Source organism: Bombyx mori, chromosome 14 (assembly GCF_030269925.1).
Source record: "Bombyx mori chromosome 14, ASM3026992v2".
NCBI lineage: Eukaryota > Metazoa > Arthropoda > Insecta > Lepidoptera > Bombycidae > Bombyx > Bombyx mori.
Window position 1 is genome coordinate 977,110 of NC_085120.1, and position 20,277 is coordinate 997,386.

The following is a 20,277-nucleotide window of genomic DNA, read 5'->3' on the forward strand; positions in this document are numbered from 1 at the left end:
GAGGACAGAGCCTTGCGGGACTCCAGCTGTGAGAGGTCGTGGGGAGGAGCGGGTTCCCTCGACTCGATATCGAAAAGAGCGGTTCGACAAGAAGTCCCGTATGATGAGCACGAGACTATCCGGCACGCCCATGTTGAATAGTTTGAAAATCAAACCATTGTGCCAGACTTTGTCGAACGCTTTTGCGACGTCGAAGAAGAGAGCTCCCGTGTATAACGGTTTTGGTCGATTAAGCCCCACAAGAATGTGCTCCGTGAGGCGGTGCACCTGTTGAACGCATGAGTGATTTGTACGGAATCCGAATTGTTCATCGATGAGAATGCCCTTGGATGAGACGAAGTCTCTGAGGCGTTTGTAGAGCAGACGCTCATACAGTTTGCCTAGAGACATGAGGAGGCTAATCGGGCGGTAGCTCGTCGGATGATTTTTTGGTTTACCGGGTTTATGTATGCCGATAACGTCCGCTTCTTTCCACACCGCGGGAAAGATGCAGTTCGCCATAGCAGCATTGAAAATAGATGCCAACATCACGATGAGTTGGACGGGTAGAAGTTTAATAACGCGGTTAGATATACCGTCGGAACCGGGAGCCTTGCGAGGACGTAGGTCTTTGATCAAGTCTTTAACTTCTATCGGGGTGACGGGTGGTAACGCATCCGATGGTGGCAAGGAGGCTCTGCGTTCTACCTCACTGTCTACTAATTCTACATGAACAGGGTCCACGGATTGGGTGCTGGGCGTGCACTGGGTTTGCAATGTATCGGCCAGCAGCTCTGCTTTTTCGTCATCATCGAACGCCGCGAGTCGGCCTGAGGGGCCTACGAGGGGGGGCATAGTTACTACCGTATCCGATTTGAGAGTACGAGCTAAGCGGTAGTAAGACCTTTGGGAGGGCGCGAGTCCTTCTAAGAAATCAGACCATCTGGCATCTCGGACTTCGGCGATGCGAGACTTTACGTCGCGTTGTAGGGCACGCATTCGAATACGATTTTCCGCGGTAGGATACCTGTCGTAGGCGCATATCGAGGCGTTCTTAGCTCTAAGGAGTTCCCTAATATCGTCGGACAATTTGAAGCGGTGAAGGAAGTCCTCCGCTACAACTTGTTTCGATGACCTATCTAATGTCGAGGTGATGTGTGACGTTAAGATGTCTATGGCTTCAGCGGTATCCTGAGGAGACGGGATAGAGTCCGGGTTAAACGGGAGCGATGGTGGATCAGATTCAGCCAGGCTGATGCCCAGCGTGTGCCAATCCACCACAGTCCTCGTGACGGGAACGGAATCGGGAGCGCGACCGAGCTTCATAACGACGGGACGGTGGTCTGAATCTAACTCTGAAACTACTTCGATCGAGTGTAAGCGCAGAGTTACGTTTTTTAATAACGCTATGTCGAGTATATCCGGGCGATGCGCGATATTTAGCGGGTAGTGAGTCGGGGTTAGCGGAGCGACGATATCGAAGGTGAGATCATCGACTAATGCGTCAAGCCGCCTGCCATTCGGGGTTGTGGTGTGTGAGTTCCACCTGATGTGTTTACAATTTAGGTCGCCCCCCAGAATGACAGAGCTCCCCATACCGAGCAGCGCCTCGATATCACTGCTTAGAACGATCTTATCCGGTGGAAGATAAACGGACGCGGGAAGTCAATCGTGAACATTCGTTAAGTACGTATTTCATTAGAAAGATTGGTACCCGCCTGCGGGATTCGAACACCGGTGCATCGCTGCATACGAATGGACCTGATGTCTTATCCTTTAGGCCACGACGATACGACGACTCCAGACAGACTCCTGTCCCTCCCTATCCCCTGCCTATGAAGTTGTCGTGATAGCTGTTATATAACATAAGATATTCGACAGATACATCTGAATCTCGCTAACATTTCCAAGATAAGCTTACATATATGTAAGTTCTGAAAATTAATAATTATCAGACCGTCTCTCTACAGAGCAGTATGAGTCATACTGTATGACCAGCTCGATGAAAGATCTTACCCTTTGTAGTTGCTTCCAAAAAATGAGTACATAAGAAACGAATTTAGACAGCTTTCTTAAAACTATCCGACAAAACACAGCTGGTTCATTCTGAATACAAACCGTAACAAAAAAACTACAGTTGGACGATCAATCTAGCGAAGTATATTTATTATATCCAAGGCTACGAATACTTGGTCTGCGGAGGGACTTCGGTTCCCTCTGTATTTTGTACCGTATGTTCCATGGGGAGTGCTCTGAGGAATTGTTCGAGATGATACCGGCATCTCGTTTTTACCACCGCACCGCCCGCCACCGGAGTAGAGTTCATCCATACTATCTGGAGCCACTGCGGTCATCCACAGTGCGTTTCCAGAGATCTTTTTTGCCACGTACCATCCGGCTATGGAATGAGCTCCCCTCCACGATGTTTCCCGAGCGCTATGACATGTCCTTCTTCAAACGAGGCTTGTGGAGAGTATTAAACGGTAGGCAGCGGCTTGGCTCTGCCCCTGGCATTGCTGAAGTCCATGGGCGACGGTAACCACTCACCATCAAGTGGGCCGTATGCTCGTCTGCCTAAAAGGGCAATAAAAAAAAAACTTAATGTAGATAAGTTATAAAAAATATTTTTAATATTACTTAAAGAGAAAGTCTCTAATACAATATTTCATAACTGGATTAATGTTGAGTCATTTAAGAAAGCACTGAGTCGTTTTAGACTAGTTATAATTTGTTTGTAAAGTCTTGTAATTAATGTCTTCAGCCTAGACACAAAGACAGGCTAGACAAATATTTGATTAGAATTTTAGTTACTAACAAACTGGCTAAAGTTAATCTAAGCTATCAGTTTTGTTTTAGATATAGTTAAAATACTAGAACAGATGGAATATGTATTTTTTATTGTCTTGATGGGTGGAAGAGTTCACGGCCCACCTGGTGTTAAGTGAGAATCGCAACGTAAATGCCGCCAACCCTCTTGAGACATGAGTTGTAAGGTTTCACTTTTAACAGTACAGCGGCTGCCCCACCCTTCAAACCGAAACGCATTACTGCTTCACGGCAGAAATAGGCGGGGTGGTGGTACCTACCCGTGCGGTCTCACAAGACGTCCTACCTCCAGTAATTACGCAAATTATAATTTTGTGTATTTACTGTGTACATAGCAGTGGACGTCTTTGGGCTGATAAGAAGAAGAAGAAGAAGAAAAATTACTTAATATCTACAATGAATGTAGACCAAGATATTTCCAACGTAATACGTAATGAAAATTAATTTAATTAACCTTATTTTTTCATTTTAGCAGAAAAAAGAGAGTATTCAACAGATATAATTTGCCTATATCTAATTAAACTTAATTTATTATAAAAAAAATAACATAACATTCCTAACCTAAAAGTGCATGTTATTATCCGCAACACGCTTCGTCAGATTACAGAAATAGAGTTAACAGCAACATGCTTCGTCAAAAAGTACAATACTTACTTTCGCTACAAGAGTCGTCATGTGTCTATGATTTGTCTGACAGTGTGTGTCTACAAAATGTTAGTACGTCTGTCTCACTGTCGATTCCAGTTGCAATAATACTTATGTGATCATTGGTCGATGACGCCAACTCATATACATCAGAGTCTAATCGTAATAATTCATAAGTGCCGATAATTCATGTCGATACCAGTTCGATCGATCTGTTTCCATAATTTGGGGGTAATTATATTTAAGTCAATAGAAAGAAGAATTTGGGGGCAGTGTTTGCCGAAGCATTGTTGTCAAAATGTTGTTGTTCGGAACTTGTATATATGCAAGCTTGTCTTGGAATTGTCGTAAGCGGAATTCAGGCATCTGCCAAACATTTTGTGTCTTACGATAGCCACCGCCACGGTACTTAAGAGATCACAATTACTGTACCACAAGAAGTTACTCTCGATAAATAGGTTTTAAATAGATTTTTTCACCAACGGGTTTCGTCCATAAAAACAGCATTTTGCAGCCGTAGTAGCTCTATGGTTGTCCCTTCATTCTAGGCGCTTCTATCGGAAGGTCTCCTGATGCCATATCTTAAAATAGTATATTCATATTACAAATTAAATGCGAGATTACTAAAGGCTACTCTAACCGGCGCCATCTAGGCGGGCTTCGGATAGCCGGCCGACCGAGAGGGCTGGTGGTCGTGGCGCCGACGACCGCCAGTCTGGCGTACCGAGGGGGAGGGTGATGGGAGAGATGTGCTCCGCACTAAGCGCTTCACTTTCCCTCCTTTGCCCTTTCATGAGTTCTGACTCATACGAGGTTTGGACGTTGGCTGTTGAGCGACAGGAGGTTTTAGTCAGTTCGACTCTGACATGCCCAGTGAATGGCGGAAGTCTGGCGATTTCCTCCTGACCAAAAAATAAATAAAAAAATCTAAAGGCTCATTTTTTGCCCTTGGAGGCAGACGAGGCCACCTGATGGTGAGTGGTTACCATCGCCCGTGGACTTCAGCAATGCCAGGGACAGAGCCAAGCCGCTGCCTACCGAAGCAAGCAACAACTAGGTGTTTCGTGTAATAAATAATACAATTAATCATAATATGTTTTATAGGCTTTGAGTGCTTTACATAAGTCCTTTGTGGGCGGATTATTACGTACGTTTAGCGTTTAAAGTACGTCATGTTGGTTTTGGATTACAGGTGCGGTGTGCAAAAACGACTCGAAATTAAAAAAGCTTCTAAAGGGTTTTTTTTTTTTTAATGCTTGCATGTGTGGACGAGCTCGGGACCTACCTGGTATGAGGTGGTTACCAGAGCCCATAGATATGTACAATGTAAATTCTGCCTGGGTGGCAGAATGGCCTCGATACATCAGTTCTAAGGTCTAAGTTTTTACAGTTAAACGGCTGCCGCAAGCTACAAACCGAAACGCATTACTACTTCATGGCAGAAATAGGCAGGGTGGTGGTACCGACCCGTGCGGACTTACAAGACGTCCTACCACCAGTAAAAACTTTCCATATTCAAGTTTTATATTTCACATTTACATTTCATATGTATTGCGTTAGGGAATTCTACCAATACAAACTGAAAATATTATCATAGATATAGCCGTTTGCCAAGTTTCACGATTAACAGGAAACATTTACTTGTTTAATTAAAAAACCATCGGCTTCTAGAACAAGAAAAAAATACATTAATTTATATGAATAATGTAAGAAACTGAGTGAATTATCATTAAAGGCGTGTCAATCACTCAAAACAGGAATATGAAAATACTGCAATTGGCAAGGAAAGAAAGAACTTAATCTATACTAATATATAAATCTACAGTGGTTTTTACGGATGTTCCGTTATAACTACTGAACCATGCATCCGATTGACTTGAAACTTGGTATCCATGTAGAAAATATATGTACTTAATGGATAAGCTAATATTTATATGAGTGTTGGACTCCCTACACCAGTTGCGGGGGCGTTAATGATGAGAATCTTTGTGGGGGTGAGAAATAATAATGTTAATTTTAAATGCCCAGCGAAGCGGACGGGTACAGCTAGTTCTAATAAAAAAAAATAACCAAATTTGCAATCTTAGCTAAAATAGTAGTGATCTTTATTTATTTTTCTTTTTGTATGTGTGTGTTTATAATTATTTTGATATTTATTTTAATTGATGATATTTAAATGGAAAATTTAATTTTATATTTCAATGATGTGTTCATAATATTTACCTTAGAATATAGACCTTAGAACTCATATCTCAAGGTGGGTGGCGGCATTTACGTTGTAGATGTCTATGGGCTCCAGTAACCGCTTAAGACCAGAGCTATGCGCTCGTGCACCCATCTCAGCAACAAAAAAAATCCCGTAAAGAAATGCCTGACATAGACCATTCCGTGACTTGCATTTTGGTCATGGTTTGCTATGTGGCCGTCCATATCTCGACCCCCATATACCATCACAGGGAGAACACAACGCTCGAATGTCCGATTTTTCCATTTCAAAGTGTCCACCTTTGTAGGCATACGGGCATACGGCCCACCTGATGGTGAGTGGTTACCGTCGCCCATGGACTTCAGCAATGCCAGGGGCAGAGCCAAGCCGCTGCCTACCGCTTAATACTCTCCACAAGCCTCGTTTGAAGAAGGACATGTCATAGCGCTCGGGAAACACCGTGGAGGGGAACTCATTCCATAGCCGGATGGTACGTGGCAAAAAAGATCTCTGGAAACGCACTGTGGATGACCGCAGTGGCTCCAGGTAGTATGGATGAACATTGATTAAGCCGTGAAGTTGCCTGGCCATCTTCGCTAGTATCACTAAGCCACTAACTCGTGTACACGCTGACGACTTATTTTGTTTACAAACTAAATAATTACTCAAACCAGGATTACAGATCGTCACGGATCCCAGCGCAACACGAAATTCGCTTAGTATTAATATAATATTAATTTATTCTATATTAATTTATCAATGTCATTTCGAAACTTTTCTTCTGACGCTACAAAAGTTTTCTTTAATGAAAATTAATTGCTGGGTCGCAGGAGTGAGCCCGCTTTTACGTGCAGATGTGTGTTTATTTTAACGTCATTGAATATAAAAATGTATTTGATATTGAGATTTAGGTTAAAATTAGATAGAATTAACGAAGATTGTACATTGATTGCCTTATCGGTGCAGAAGAGCCTGCGTACGGCGTCTTTATTTAAAGTATTCAGAGCCCTAGAATTATTTCGTACATTTCCGGAACTCATGAGTCGTCCTCAGCCCACTGTTTCTCGCCGGATCTTCTCAGTGGGTCGCGTTTCCGATCCGGTGGTAGATTCTGCGAAGCGCTGCTCTTGCTAGGGCCAGTGTTAACAACACTCCGGTTTGGGCCCCGTGAGCTCGCCTACATGTTAGGGCGAAGCTGAAATAGCCTCTCAAGGCTATCAGCATAGGTAGGAAAAAAAAATTCACACCTTTGGATTGTGATGAACGAAAACTCGTTGAAAAATAGTCTTTCTTTTCTTCTACTGCTAGCGGAATCGAAGGTACTATATCAAATTCTGGTGGTAGGACCTCTTGGGTAGGTACCACCACCCTGCTTATTTCTGCCGTATGGCGTTTCGGTTAAAGGCCGTTGTACTGAGACCTTATAACTTATATCTAAAGGTGGGTGGCGCATTTTACGTTGCAAATGTCTATGGGCTCCAGTAACCACTTAACACCAGGTGGGCTGTGGGCTGTGAGCAGAAAAAAAATTACTCCTGCGCGAATTAAACTGATTTTTAAATAGCATTTCAATTTTGTGCTTTTCTAATATGCTATTTATGTGTGTAAGTAAAACAAAATATTTGTTTTAGGAAATAAATAATGCCACATCGCCCTGTATTACGCTCCGTGTTACAGTATGATAATTCTGTCCACAGATTTATCATAATTTTTCTAGTCGTGAATTTCGGTACTTTAAATAAATTTATGTATGGAAGTACACTGGTAGCCATATACTATTTGACCACAGTCCCGATACACACAATCCACTGAATTTCTCGCCGGATTTTCTCAGTGGGTTGCGGTTCCGATCCTGTAGTATATTTAGTGAAACACTGCTCTTGCTAGTGTTAGCAACGTCCACAGGTTAGAGCTCCGTGAACTTACCTACCGGTCCGCGTGAGGTTGGACTAGCCCCTTAGGCTACCAACGATTCTTCTTCTCTTCTTCTTCTCTGTCGTTTCCTCATTACTAAGGGTCGTGACCACCTTGGTCCAGTTTTTGCACCAGCTTCCTCCAATGCTGCCTGCATTCGGCCTGCTTAATGGCGTCCGGGACGCTGGTAGGGAAAAAAGGACTGAAGTCTCTAGTGTCTACAATATACTGGTGGGTGTTAAGAGGCCGCTTCCGAAAACGAAGACGATAGTACTATATAATGACACATTTGATGATGGGACGGAAATCAAATTTTCAATGCTGGTTTTTTTTTTAGTAGAGTAATGTACTTTTTTATGAAACTCGTTTCATTTAGCTTTACTAGCATGATGGAGCGTAAATAATGCTAATAAAACGTTTTGAAAATATGTTTTTTTAAAAATCAGTATCGATTTTTTTTCCGGTCCATCATCCAAAGTGGCATTAGTACTATCGTCTGTCTGTAATTTTCGGAAGCGGTCTCCTAACCAGTGTGACCATCTCTAAACTATAGATCCTGCCTTACTTTAGTTGAAAACCTGCCAAATCCTGCCAACGTCTGTTGTAAAAAATGCCTAATTAATGCCAAACTTTATTAACCGTTGCAATAAACCAAGAAAAGTAAAAATACAGGAGTTTCATATTTTCACATAGGTACGCTCTTTCATATTTTCGCTTCATCACCACTACCAATAATAATAACTATCGCCCAAGAAATGTCACTAACAAACAAGATATTATCACCTTAAAATCTAAATCGAATCGATCTATAAGTATGTCTCTATGACTGATTAAATTGAAATATAAACCGTAAACTCGTGTTTATGAATACTCGTTTCAAGATTATCAACTTTCTAAGCAAAGTTTTAAAGTTGTTAATTGAATGTGATACGAATATAGCACGAGAAGTACGGGGAAATCCCCTACATGCTCACGAAGTATCTTCAGGGTTGTCATTTTTTACATTTTATTGTGTTGCCATAAGGAAATTTATTTTCTCTATCCCAATTCCCAAAACTGCCAAAAACTGCCAAAAGCTAAAATAAGAGTCCAATCCTGCCAAAATGGCGCAGGATCCTGCCACATATGGTCACACTGCTTCTAACACCCATTATGTATATATTACCTTGACACAAAGTCGAGGTCTCATTGGCATTGGAATAGCAGCTATTCCTGCTCCAGGCCTCAAAAAAACTGTTCATAGCAAGACACAAAGAGATCCATTTCTACTTTGTCAATATATCAAAATAATGATAACACTACAGAGCGTACACGAAAATATCCAATTAATTTGTGCACGATCCTGAAGGTCGGTGCGGGTCCAATCTTTTGTTGTGTCGTTTTTATTTATTACATTATATTTGTCGGAGTCCCCGCGGAGTTTATCAATCAGGGCTGTACTCAGATATTTTTTTGGGGGTCAAACAAACCCAATTGAGAATTTTGCCAAAAATCTCCACGTATTTAATTCTAGGTTCTTCTAATCTGTTACGTGTAACATATACAAGCATTCAGTTTATCGCATCCTTATGAATAATACCCGGTTTTCAATAACTTCTAGGATTGACCGTATCATGTAGTAGTATGTACTAGTGAAACCAGATGTAAATCTAGTCGAAGTAAGAAACTCTTTTTTTTATTATTATATAAACATTATGGGCATTAAGTCCGCCATTGTACTTCTGTGCATTAAGTTAAATAAATAAATAAACCCCAAATTATGAATTGCAGGTTCAATATTAAATATAATCAAGGTTGATAAGTCGTTTGCTGCCGAGATATTAATTTAGGTGTATACCAAAACCGGCTATCACTAGACAAGTTACAAGTTCGAGGACAATTCAAAAAGTGTTCAACATCATAAAATTAAAATTACTAGTGGTCCGGCAGTAGTCGAAATTCTACTATAATTAACTAAAATTATAAGTTTGAACATTATTATGGTTCTATTGTGAAAGACATTTATTATACTTCTATAATCACAGATTTCACCAAAACTACACTTTAGACAAACATTAACAAAGACAAACAATGTATAATCTTTTCTCAATTTGACCATATACTTTATGCAATAAGAAAAGTTTGACAGTAAACAAATAGTATGCATGTGTGTGTGTCAAACAAATGGGAGTGTGTGTAATGTTTTCTTTATTGATTTAATGTATCTTTTATGCATTATTTAAAAAAAATATTAGCATTGTGCACTGCTTCTTCATTCTCTATATATGTGGTAAATGGAGTATGAAACTCCTCCGTCCGCGCAATTTTCGTAAAAAGGGGTACAAAGTTTTTGCTTCACGTATTAATATATAAATAATAAGTGTAAATATATGTTATAATTTTTGCTAGTTCGATTTTGATGTGAAACATCTATGGCCGCACGTAAAACCGATTTCTGGCGTGGCGACGCATGCCGTGGCAACGCGTCGCCATGCGCAATCGACTGTGCGATTCTCTTTCACTCGATCCGGCGTTAAGCCATCTCTCTCGCTACACTGAGCTCGGATACCTATAGTGTATACTCCGCAGTGTATACAGTGTTGTTTACTACAGTACACATAACCTGTGTTTTACTTGAAAACAAATTATTTATTCGTAATATTTTATTTTATCATTATGACAATATATGTAGTTCCTATCACAATCTGTTATTTTCTGCATAATAATATTACTTTTACAAAATAATGTCGATGTTTCACATCTGCCAGGCGTCCCGTGACGCTCACATTTTTTATTACGCTATGTCTTCCCTGTGATACGAAAGTCAATTAAGTACGAATTTAATTAGAAAAAATTATACCCGCGTGTGGGATTCGAACACCGGCACAACTACATCACTCGAAACGAATGCATCTGGCGTCTTATCTTTAAGGCTACGCCGACGGCTTTATTATATACGACAATTTTACAAAATAAATTCAATATAAAAATATTATAATATTGCTTGATCCTGGGTCCGACCCTGTAATTGATTTAAAAGGCATTTTATTTTAAATGGAATCCAGATACAATACAATAAAACTGATCGTACATTTCGTTAAATTGATTTCGATTACTACGCGTGAACCTTCATTAATTAATGTAATGCATTTGACTTTACTGGTTGTAGGTCTTGTGAGCCCGCACGGGTAGGCACCACCGCCCTGCCTATTTCTGCCGTGAAGCAGTAATGCGTTTCGGTTTGAAGGATGGGGCAGGCGTTGTTACTATACTGAGACCTTAGAACTCATAGCTCAAGGTGAGTGGCGCTTTTACGTTGCAGATGTCTATGGGCTCCAGTAACCACTTAGCACCAGGTGGGCTGTGAGCTCGTCCACCCATCTAAGCAATAAAAAAACCACCACCCTACCTATTTCTGCCGTGAAGCAGTAATACGTTTCGGTTTGAAGGATGGGACAGCCGTTGTACTGGAAAAACTGAGCCCTTAAAACTCTTGTCTTAAAGTAGGTGGCGGCATGTCTGGTAACCACTTAACACCAAGCTTGCGATGAGATCGTCCAATCATCTAAGCAATAAACAAAACGGGTCGTTAACCGACAATTCTGTGGTAGCTTACGCGCGTGCTGATTCTGCTAGTCGCAATTACACTTGTCGCAAATATAAAGTGTAGATAATGATATTGCTTTTCAAAAGATAATAATTCACGTATCGTTTTGCTTCAGAATATCTCGCCACGAAGTTACAATATGCACCTACGCATATCTAAATGTTCGCATTAAAAAAAAAGGGTGCGTGTACTTATTTACGCGCGTAAGAAGTTACACTTTATTTTTAATAAATTTTTTTTTTTTTTTTATTTAAACTTTAATCAATTTGAAAAAAATTCGATTATACAACATCCTCAAACACGCATATCGGACATCCCTTTTCTTGACATCGTATAAATTCGGTAACTCTCGGTACGGTTCGGAAAGTTCACCTGCAGCTATATTCAAACTCGCCAAGTTACGTCGGTCGTATTGTAATGAGCGATTTAGTGGGCAACTTCATTCTGTTAATTTTGTGTCACGGTGCGCGCGCATCGTAAAAATTCATTCTCATACATTTTTCATAACGCGCCTAAAGAAGTATAACTTCAAAAATTGTCTCTCTATTTGTTCGTATTTTATACACCGCCGTAACGATTTTCCGATTGTCATCAAAGTTTATCGACTTAATCGCATTCGCCCAAGGCTATACATATCTTAAAGTGTGTGACGCGCGATTATTGTCAACATGTTTAAGTTTTTCATACAGTTGTTAGCTACAGTCACTTCACAACAGTCATCGGTTTTTTTTTCTTCTTATTATAATAATATCTTTCATTATTATGAAAAGAGAAAAAAAAATGAGACAAAAAGATTTCCCGTACCGGGAATCGAACCCGAGCCTCCTGGGTGAAAGCCAGGTATCCTAGCCACTAGACCATACGGGACTTGCAAAGTGTGTCGAAATAATTAAATACATAAAATCACTTTAAAAAACAACAAAGTTCTTTATGACCTACATAATGTTGTGATGCCATACTCGTATTAATAGTCAAATGTATTCATTGTATTAGATAATGGCTGCTCCACACTTTCAATCAAAATGCTTCACCTTGAGATATAAGCTCTAAGGTCTCAGTATAGTGACAACGGCTACCCCACCCTTCAAACCGAAACGCGTAGCTGCTTCATGACAGGAATTAGCACGATGAACTGTCTTTCATTAAAGGCACGCAGTAAGAAGTAGGATTAAAGTGAAGCCCGGTAAGAAACTGCTATATATTTTTGCATAGGCTTTTGCATTTTGAAGACACAATTTTAGTCCGACTGCGTGTTGTTCATTCGCGCATGTCCAGAATGTTTGCCTGTCCTTCTTTAAAAGGGGCTTTAGAAAAAGATAGAGACAGTCAAGAAAGTTCCAGATTTTATGTGTCTAATACAAAAAATATCGCATCTTTAAAGTAGCGTAACTAAAAAATTTAAGAAAATGTGTTTTATACTTTCGGCAACTTATAAACATGTATTCCATCGGTTTATAAAATAAAAAATCAAGTAGGTAAAATTGTAAACTTTTCGTCTCATTTAAATCAATCGCATACTTTAAGCTTAAAGGTATGTGCTTAAACGCTTAAAGTATTAAAATCAAAACTGCAAAATTGCAATTCAGAGACACAAAACAAACGACTAAAAAATATATGAAAATACAATAATGAGAGAAACGCGCGATCAGTACGAGGCTTTGTGGCGGACTGCCGGCGCAGCAGCCCGGCGTCACCTGCGATAACGCGGCCGCGCGTTGGCTCCTGATTGGCGCGCGCACGCATCACGCAATCAGGAGCCAATCAGGCGCATAACGCATTTCGTGTGACATGCTAGTACGATTTTGGTCCCCATAATTTTCATACCCCGGGCCTATATATGTAAATCGATTCTAAAGGAGTAAACTCCAAAAAAAAAAACAGAGCCCCAGCGCTATAAGTACGCAACGCTCTATCGCGGCGTTAGGACGCTTTGACGTCAGGCGTTGTAATTTTTTACAAATTTTATTTTAGCATTCGAGTGTGTATTAAAATACTGGAAATACTGAAAAATTGATAGAATTAGTTAGAAAATACCTATGGTTATACAATGCCACATGTGAATCACTGGACATCTTAATATTTTTAAATTTTCAGACTGTTATAGAAAGGCACTATAATTTGGCGTTAAGTTCCGTCAAGGAGCGTTGTCATCTCATCTAGTCAATTTGTGTGACATGAAAAGAGCGCGACGTTAAAGCGCAGCGCTAAGTACGCGTTCTGTTTGACGAAGCCTTAAAGGTACGAAATGTGTGTGCTCACCGAAATATTATTTCAACCCACAGCTTGTTCGAGCTAAATCATACTCGTGTTTTAGTTAGCACAATAATGACCCCCCTTAATAAAATAGCGTCAATATTCCATGCATCGGATCACAAAACGGTTCATTCGATAGTGCTTAAGAGCTTCGAAAATTCTGGAACTCTTTGAATATGACAAGGAAAAAAACACCCCTTTTATAAGGGATATTTTTTGTCGAACTACGTACGCATTTAAGGGTGGATTTAGACTGTAAAGTATCTCGAACGACGCGTACGAGATTATGTCATTCGAGAAAATATCTTAATGTGAATCCACGTGGGTAGCATTATGCCTATTTCTACCGTGGGATAATCATCAGTGAACCCATGAAATCAGACTGGCTATGGAAAATTAAGCATGAATGAACTTCGATAAACATTCACCCAACATATCTGGTCAATGCCATCTAGCAATCTTCTTCTTCTTCTCAATCGTGTTACTCTTGACAGAGTGGTCGTGATCGTCATGTAGTTATTGGAAGGGGCAGACTTGATGCGTCTCACGATGTCGCGCCATCTCTCCGTGCTCGAGGCCATTCTACTGCACTCATTTAGGGGACCTCCCACTGCAGTTTTAATTTGGTCGGTCCACCGCATTGGTGGCCTCCCGCGCTGTCTTGTATCATCAATCACCATCATGCAAAAGATTACCAACCTAAAAATCCTTAGAAGGCTGCATAATAATGTTATTACAATCTGTGACATTAATATGATTCCCGCCAAAAGAGGACTTTTTGGCGGGAACGCGAGGAGTGAAGTAATTGTGTGGTTTGTGTTATTTAGTGTTTCTGAAGAAACACGTGTGTAATAACGGTGGTTTATTAACTGTTTAATATCTGTGAAAGTGCGCAAATGTGGGAAAATGAAACAAAGCTTCTCGACGTAGCTTCTCGGGATCCTCCAGAAAGCCCACTGAAAAAGTCTCAGTAAATAATCACCATTTTAACCATCACTGAGATTATATTTCATCCCATATCATCTCATCTCAAAATTAAAATAAGACTTGACCTAAAGGTCTTAGTTACCAGGTCATAAACTCTCTTTAAAAAAAAAACCGCCAAAAGATGAAGATGTGAAAAAAAATTGGTACCGCATATACTATCGCATAGAATAAAGTGAGAGACATTATCGCTCTTCGGATTGTGGTGCGCGACCATTTCCTTCGTCGAGAATGGTCGAGTGGTGAAATAAGGCGGTTCTGCCCACTTCCGGCTTCTTCCGAGTCCGCCTGCATTTGGAAAAAATCTGGATGATTTAATGCGCGATCTCACAATTTTATTAATTAATTGTTACAGCACACAAGCCATTTAAAATAAAACGGCAAGACGTGGATTCACGCAACCAATCTCACATGCCCATTGGGCCGTACCCGAGAAACAGTATAAAACCCAGCCTTAAGAAATACAAATCTAAGAGACCGAAAATTGTTTTAGGACCTCTATAGGAAGTTTGTTTAGGCTCTGAATTTATTAAGCGGAGAGATCCTTGTTCGAAAAGTAAGAATCAACATTTAGCTATAACATAAAAACAATCTGCCTTTTTTTTTTTATTGCTTAGATGGATGGACGAGCTCACAGCCCACCTGGTGTTAAGTGGTTACTGGAGCCCATAGACATCTACAACGTAAATGCGCCACCCACCTCGAGATACAAGTTCTAAGGTCTCAGTATAGTTACCTACGATAGAACTGGCATATTTGCCGAGGGTTTTTTTCATGTTTTCATTACTTAAAAGGTATACATTAAATCGTTTAAATTCGCTAAAATTTTCGTGTTTTGATAACTATTGGAATCCTTCAGTTAAAAATCAATATTAGTAAATTACATTCGTGAACAGAATTTAAGCGCATTTAATCATAATAGCATAACTACTGGCGGTAGGACCTCTTGTGAGTCCGCGCGGGTAGGTACCACCGCCCTGCCTATTTCTGCCGTGAAGCAGTAATACGTTTCGGTTTGAAGGGTGGGGCAGCCGTTGTAACTATACTGAGATCTTAGAACTTATATATCAAGGTGGGTGGCGCATTTACGTTGTAGATGTCCATGGGCTCCAGTAACCACTTAACACCAGGTGGGCTGTGAGTTCGTCCACCCATATAAGCAAAAAAAAAAAATAAGCACGAGAAAAAATATTTAGATGCTTTTATGTCTGGAAGGTTGAATCGCTTGCTCGTCACGCCACGTGTTTTAGCTTTGGGGTAGTATGTGCGATTTGAATTGTAACTAAACAGACCCCAATGCGAAAATCCCGTCTTCCTAACGTATGCTAGGGATCACTCCCTGTCATTGGAGTCCCTATGCTTCTTTTACTGCCTATTTTTCTTTAATAGGAAACGCTTACAAATGACCTTTGTCAAGAATCCGACTCGATGAGCTTAAAGCTGCGACAGGCGCTAAGCTCCTCGAGTGAGTGCTCTCACGGATCCACGCCGCTCAGCTTTGAATACTGAAATCACTGATACTCTATTTAGCTTGGACAGTGATACAGTGATAGCAGATAGCGTTTTCATTTTCAATACTTTGATTGCCGCCGAACTTATTTCCAATTCCAAGCACAAATAGCTACCGTCACCAGGACGTGAATACTGTCAATCAGCATGCGACATGGTTCCAGGTCTTAGAAATTTTCGATGACAAATGGTTGACCGAAGACGTGAGCCAGAGGAGGCCTTATGTGCGTTAGTCCCGGCTTGAGTCCCGGCAGTGAGGACATGGGGCGAGTGAGGGGATAAAGGCTGTGCGGAGTGCTACCAGCACTCTAGCGCTTTGCACTGGACAAACAAGTTGAAGACAGTTGACGAGCGACCGCTTAGCAACTCGGTATCTCAACTAGCCTCGACTCTTCCGTCGGCAGCGAATCCTTGGGGTAAACTTTTTTCTATTGCTAAGGTGAGTGTACGAGCTCCTAACCCACTTTGTGTTAAGTGGTCACTTAAGCCCATAGACATCAAAAACGTAAATGCCACCACCCACATTGGGACTTGAGTTCTAAGTCTCCGTTTTTACAATGCAACGGCTATTCCAACCTTCAAGCTGAAACGCATTACTGCTTCATAGCATAAATATTCAGAGTGCGGGCTCACAATGTCAAGCAATTGCTTGATCAGCCCCTGAAATCAAAGATCTACTTAATTATTAAGTGAGATTCTATTTTTTCACTCTGAATATCTTCTTTTGTAGATACATACTAACGCGTTTAATAAATCGACTTTAGTTTCATTTCGGGGGCGCGTAATATACTTTATACGTCACTAGCCATCTAATATCGGTGAGTTCCTGCACCGGATCGGAGCCGAGCCGACGGCAGAGTGTTACCATTGTGGTTGCGACTTGGACACGGCGGAGCACACGCTCGTTGCCTGCCCCGCATGGGAGGGGTGGCGCCGTGTCCTTGTCGCAAAAATAGGAAACGACTTGTCGTTGCCGAGTGTTGTGGCATCGATGCTCGGCAACGACGAGTCGTGGAAGGCGATGCTCGACTTCTGCGATTGCACCATCTCGCAGAAGGAGGCGGCGGGGCGCGTGAGAGACGCACAAGCCCGCCGCCGTCGAGCGGGGGCCAGGGAGGCGGATCTCGCCCTAGCCCTGGCCCTCTAAGTGTTTCGGGTCCCCCTGATATGTCGGTCTGGGGCCCGGCGAAGGGGGCCTAAGAAGAGGACGTGCAAGCTGCTCTGCACGCGTTTTACGCAAGAGCATCCGGGTGATGGAAGGCCGGCTATCCTCGACCCACGCTGGTTCTGACCCAGCGGGGTATTTCGTAGGATAACCAATTCAAACCGGCGCCATCTAGGCGGGCTTCGGACAGCCTGCCGACCGAGAGGGCTGGTGGTCGTGGCGCCGACGATCGCTGGCCCGGCGTCCCGAGGGGGAGGGTGATGGGAGAGATGTGCTCCGCACTAAACGCTTCACTCTCCTCCCCTTGCCTTTTCATGAGTTCTGTCTCATGCGAGGGTTGGACGTTGGTTGTTGAGCGACAGGAGGTTTTAGTCGGTTCGACTCCGACATGCCCCACCCTCCATCCCCAGTGGAGGGTGGGAGTCCGGCGATTTCCTCCTGACAAAAAAAAAAAAAAAAAAGCCATCTAATATCTCCGAAAATTGTATCATAGTTGTGATTGCTCCGAGATGAACCTTTTAATTAATAAAATTTACTCAAACAGCTGATAGTTTCTATTTTAAAGCTACGTTTTATCATTGTCCTAAGTCTTATTTAGCCGAATACCCATTAAATTTTAAATCGATAATAAAAAGTGCGGGTGTCTAAAAAATATGTAATTGTTTTTTTTTAATTTGATAGGTCATTTCCTCAGAGAAAAGTTTTGGTTTTCGATTGCAGTTCTAAAACGCTACCGCTTGTGTGTTGTGTGAGCTATCTCGATCCGGATTAGATCGGAACGTTGCGCTTGCACGCGCCGCGGTCGCCAGCTACGATATACGCAGATCAGCTAATTTGTGGTCGATTACCGTTAGCCGGATCTATCGATAGTTAAACTATTTAAGCGCTATTAAAGATTGGTAGAAGCTTGTAGTCCAATACTTTATACCTAGCTTTACAAAACAAACAAACACAATGAAAAAATCAGTTAGTTAAATCGTTACCATCAAATCAAAAAAGGTTTGTCGATTTCTTGATGGAAAATAATGCTGTCGGTTTGCTGTTGGAACCATCTCAGCGCTCTATTTTGGCCAAGACTTAATACAATCAGATTACAACCGGTTTGTTTAGGTACCACCACCCTACCTATTTCTGCCGTGAAGCAGTAATGCATTTCGGTTTGAAGGGTGGGGCAGCCGTTGTAACTATACTGAGACCTTAGAACTTATATCTCAAGGTAGATGACGCATTTACGTTGTAGATGTCTATGGGCTCCAGTTACAGCTAGATATCTATGGGCTCCAGTAGCACCAGATGGGCTGTGAGCTCGTCCACCCATCTAAGCAATAAAAAAAGGTCTATGTCCAGCAGTGAACGTCTGCGGGCTGATAGAAGTACATAATGTGGTATGAACTTAATCACCGATCTTCATTGATGTAGATGATGAAATTTTTCTACCAATCCGCTAAGGGGCTATTCCAACTTCTTGCGAACGGGTACGTGAGCTCACGGGCTCAACCTGAGAGACACTAACTTGCTAACACTCGACCACTGAGAAGATTTGGCCAGAAACTCAGTGGGTATGAAGCAATATCACAAGAGATATGATACCTTAATTTTAGGTAAAATATAAAAAAGCAACCGTATAAACTATAGCAATCTGGACTTAAAAATCAAAATCGTTAATTATTATAAAATTTAACTTGAATTCATTTTGTTGAGAAAGAAACGACTCAAGATTTTACGGTGCATATAGTATTTGTTTTTGTAAATCAAAACATTAAACAGTGGCGATGTATACGAGTTAATGCGACATAGGCTGTTAATAGGAACATATAGATGTGGTAAAATAATTGAACCGTACCAATCAGCCGTGAAGCTAATCCAATGTAACGATTCACTTATCCCGAGCAGTATTGACAATCTACCAATTTGGCTCATAAATAAGGGCCACGATTGTTCTACGCAAACAGCCATGTGCGAACGTCATCGTGGATATTACTTTGAATTTTTCGTCTTTTTTTATTGTTTCTGGTCTAGTTTGTGCTTCAATATGAACTGGTGCGCGTGCAACTTGGTGCATGTGAAAGAAGTGAAACTTCTTTTCGGTATGTATTGTGGTTTTCTTAAATTTTTTTTAGAAACTAATCTGTTCACACCTTTGTCCTTGCAATGTAGTACTTTATATGAATCCAATAGATGTCGCTAAACTAAATAAAATATAAGACCGTTTATATGTCAGGCAGTAGCCTGGAGCAATGAGAAACTAATAACAAGCCATCTACTGATGGTAGGACCTCTTGTGAGTCCGCACGGGTAGGTACCACCACGCTGCCTATTTCTGCCGTGAAGCAGTAATGCGTTTCGGTTTGAAGGGTGGGGCAGCCATTGTAACTATACTGAGACCTTAGAACTTATATCTCAAGGTGGGTGGCGCATTTACGTTATAGATGTCTATGGGCTCCAGTAACCACTTAACACCAGGTGGGCTGTGAGCTCGTCTACACATATGAGCAATAAAAAAAAATTAAAAAATCTAGTGGCCGATGCCCGTAAGCAATGGTTCGCGAGACGCTCTGCCTATTTTCACACTCTCGCTGTTCCTGAATTGTATCTTGTCTCTCTAGTCGTAACTAATCTGTCGCGAGTTAAATTTTACTCTCAACGCACCTAAAGAAGTTTCACTTCAAAAATAATCATGTTTCTTTATAATAAATAGAATTTTCATAGGTCACCTATAATTGTAAATTCAGTCCCGGTTCACAGGCTATTGAAGCTTTTGAACCAATAAAATTATTAGGTGCCTTTTACTGTATAAAAAGCATATAAGCTCCAAACGTCAGTAAATAAAAAAGCAAAAAACAAACACTCTCCTTACATTTAATTGAAATAGGTGTGTTCGGAGAACATTCGTCTATAGATAATAATAGCATTATGTTCACATTTATCAGTTCTCTCGCCGTAATCATGTCCGTGGTCATTGAACCCGAAATAAGACCCCAGAAATGTACTCACAGTTAGGATCTTCCTCATGCTAAGGCGTGCTTTTATTACGCACTGCATCACAAACTACAATAATATATAAATAAGTCGCAAAGTTATACATACTGCGTTTTAAAGTATATGGTAAGGTCAGGTAGAAATAAAAAGAAGATAATCCCGTGCCATTGTACCTTGTAGAACATATACGTCCGGCTTGAAGGTCGAGATGGCCCTCAATTGGAACTGCTA

At 41.1% G+C, this 20,277-nt stretch overlaps 1 non-coding gene across 1 annotated transcript; it reads right to left on the bottom strand.

Moving 5' to 3' along the window:
* Positions 1–11,951: 11,951 nt before the first annotated feature.
* Positions 11,952–12,023, bottom strand: TRNAE-UUC (transfer RNA glutamic acid (anticodon UUC)). Its single transcript has one exon. It is a non-coding gene; the product is annotated as a tRNA-Glu (tRNA).
* Positions 12,024–20,277: the final 8,254 nt, after the last annotated feature.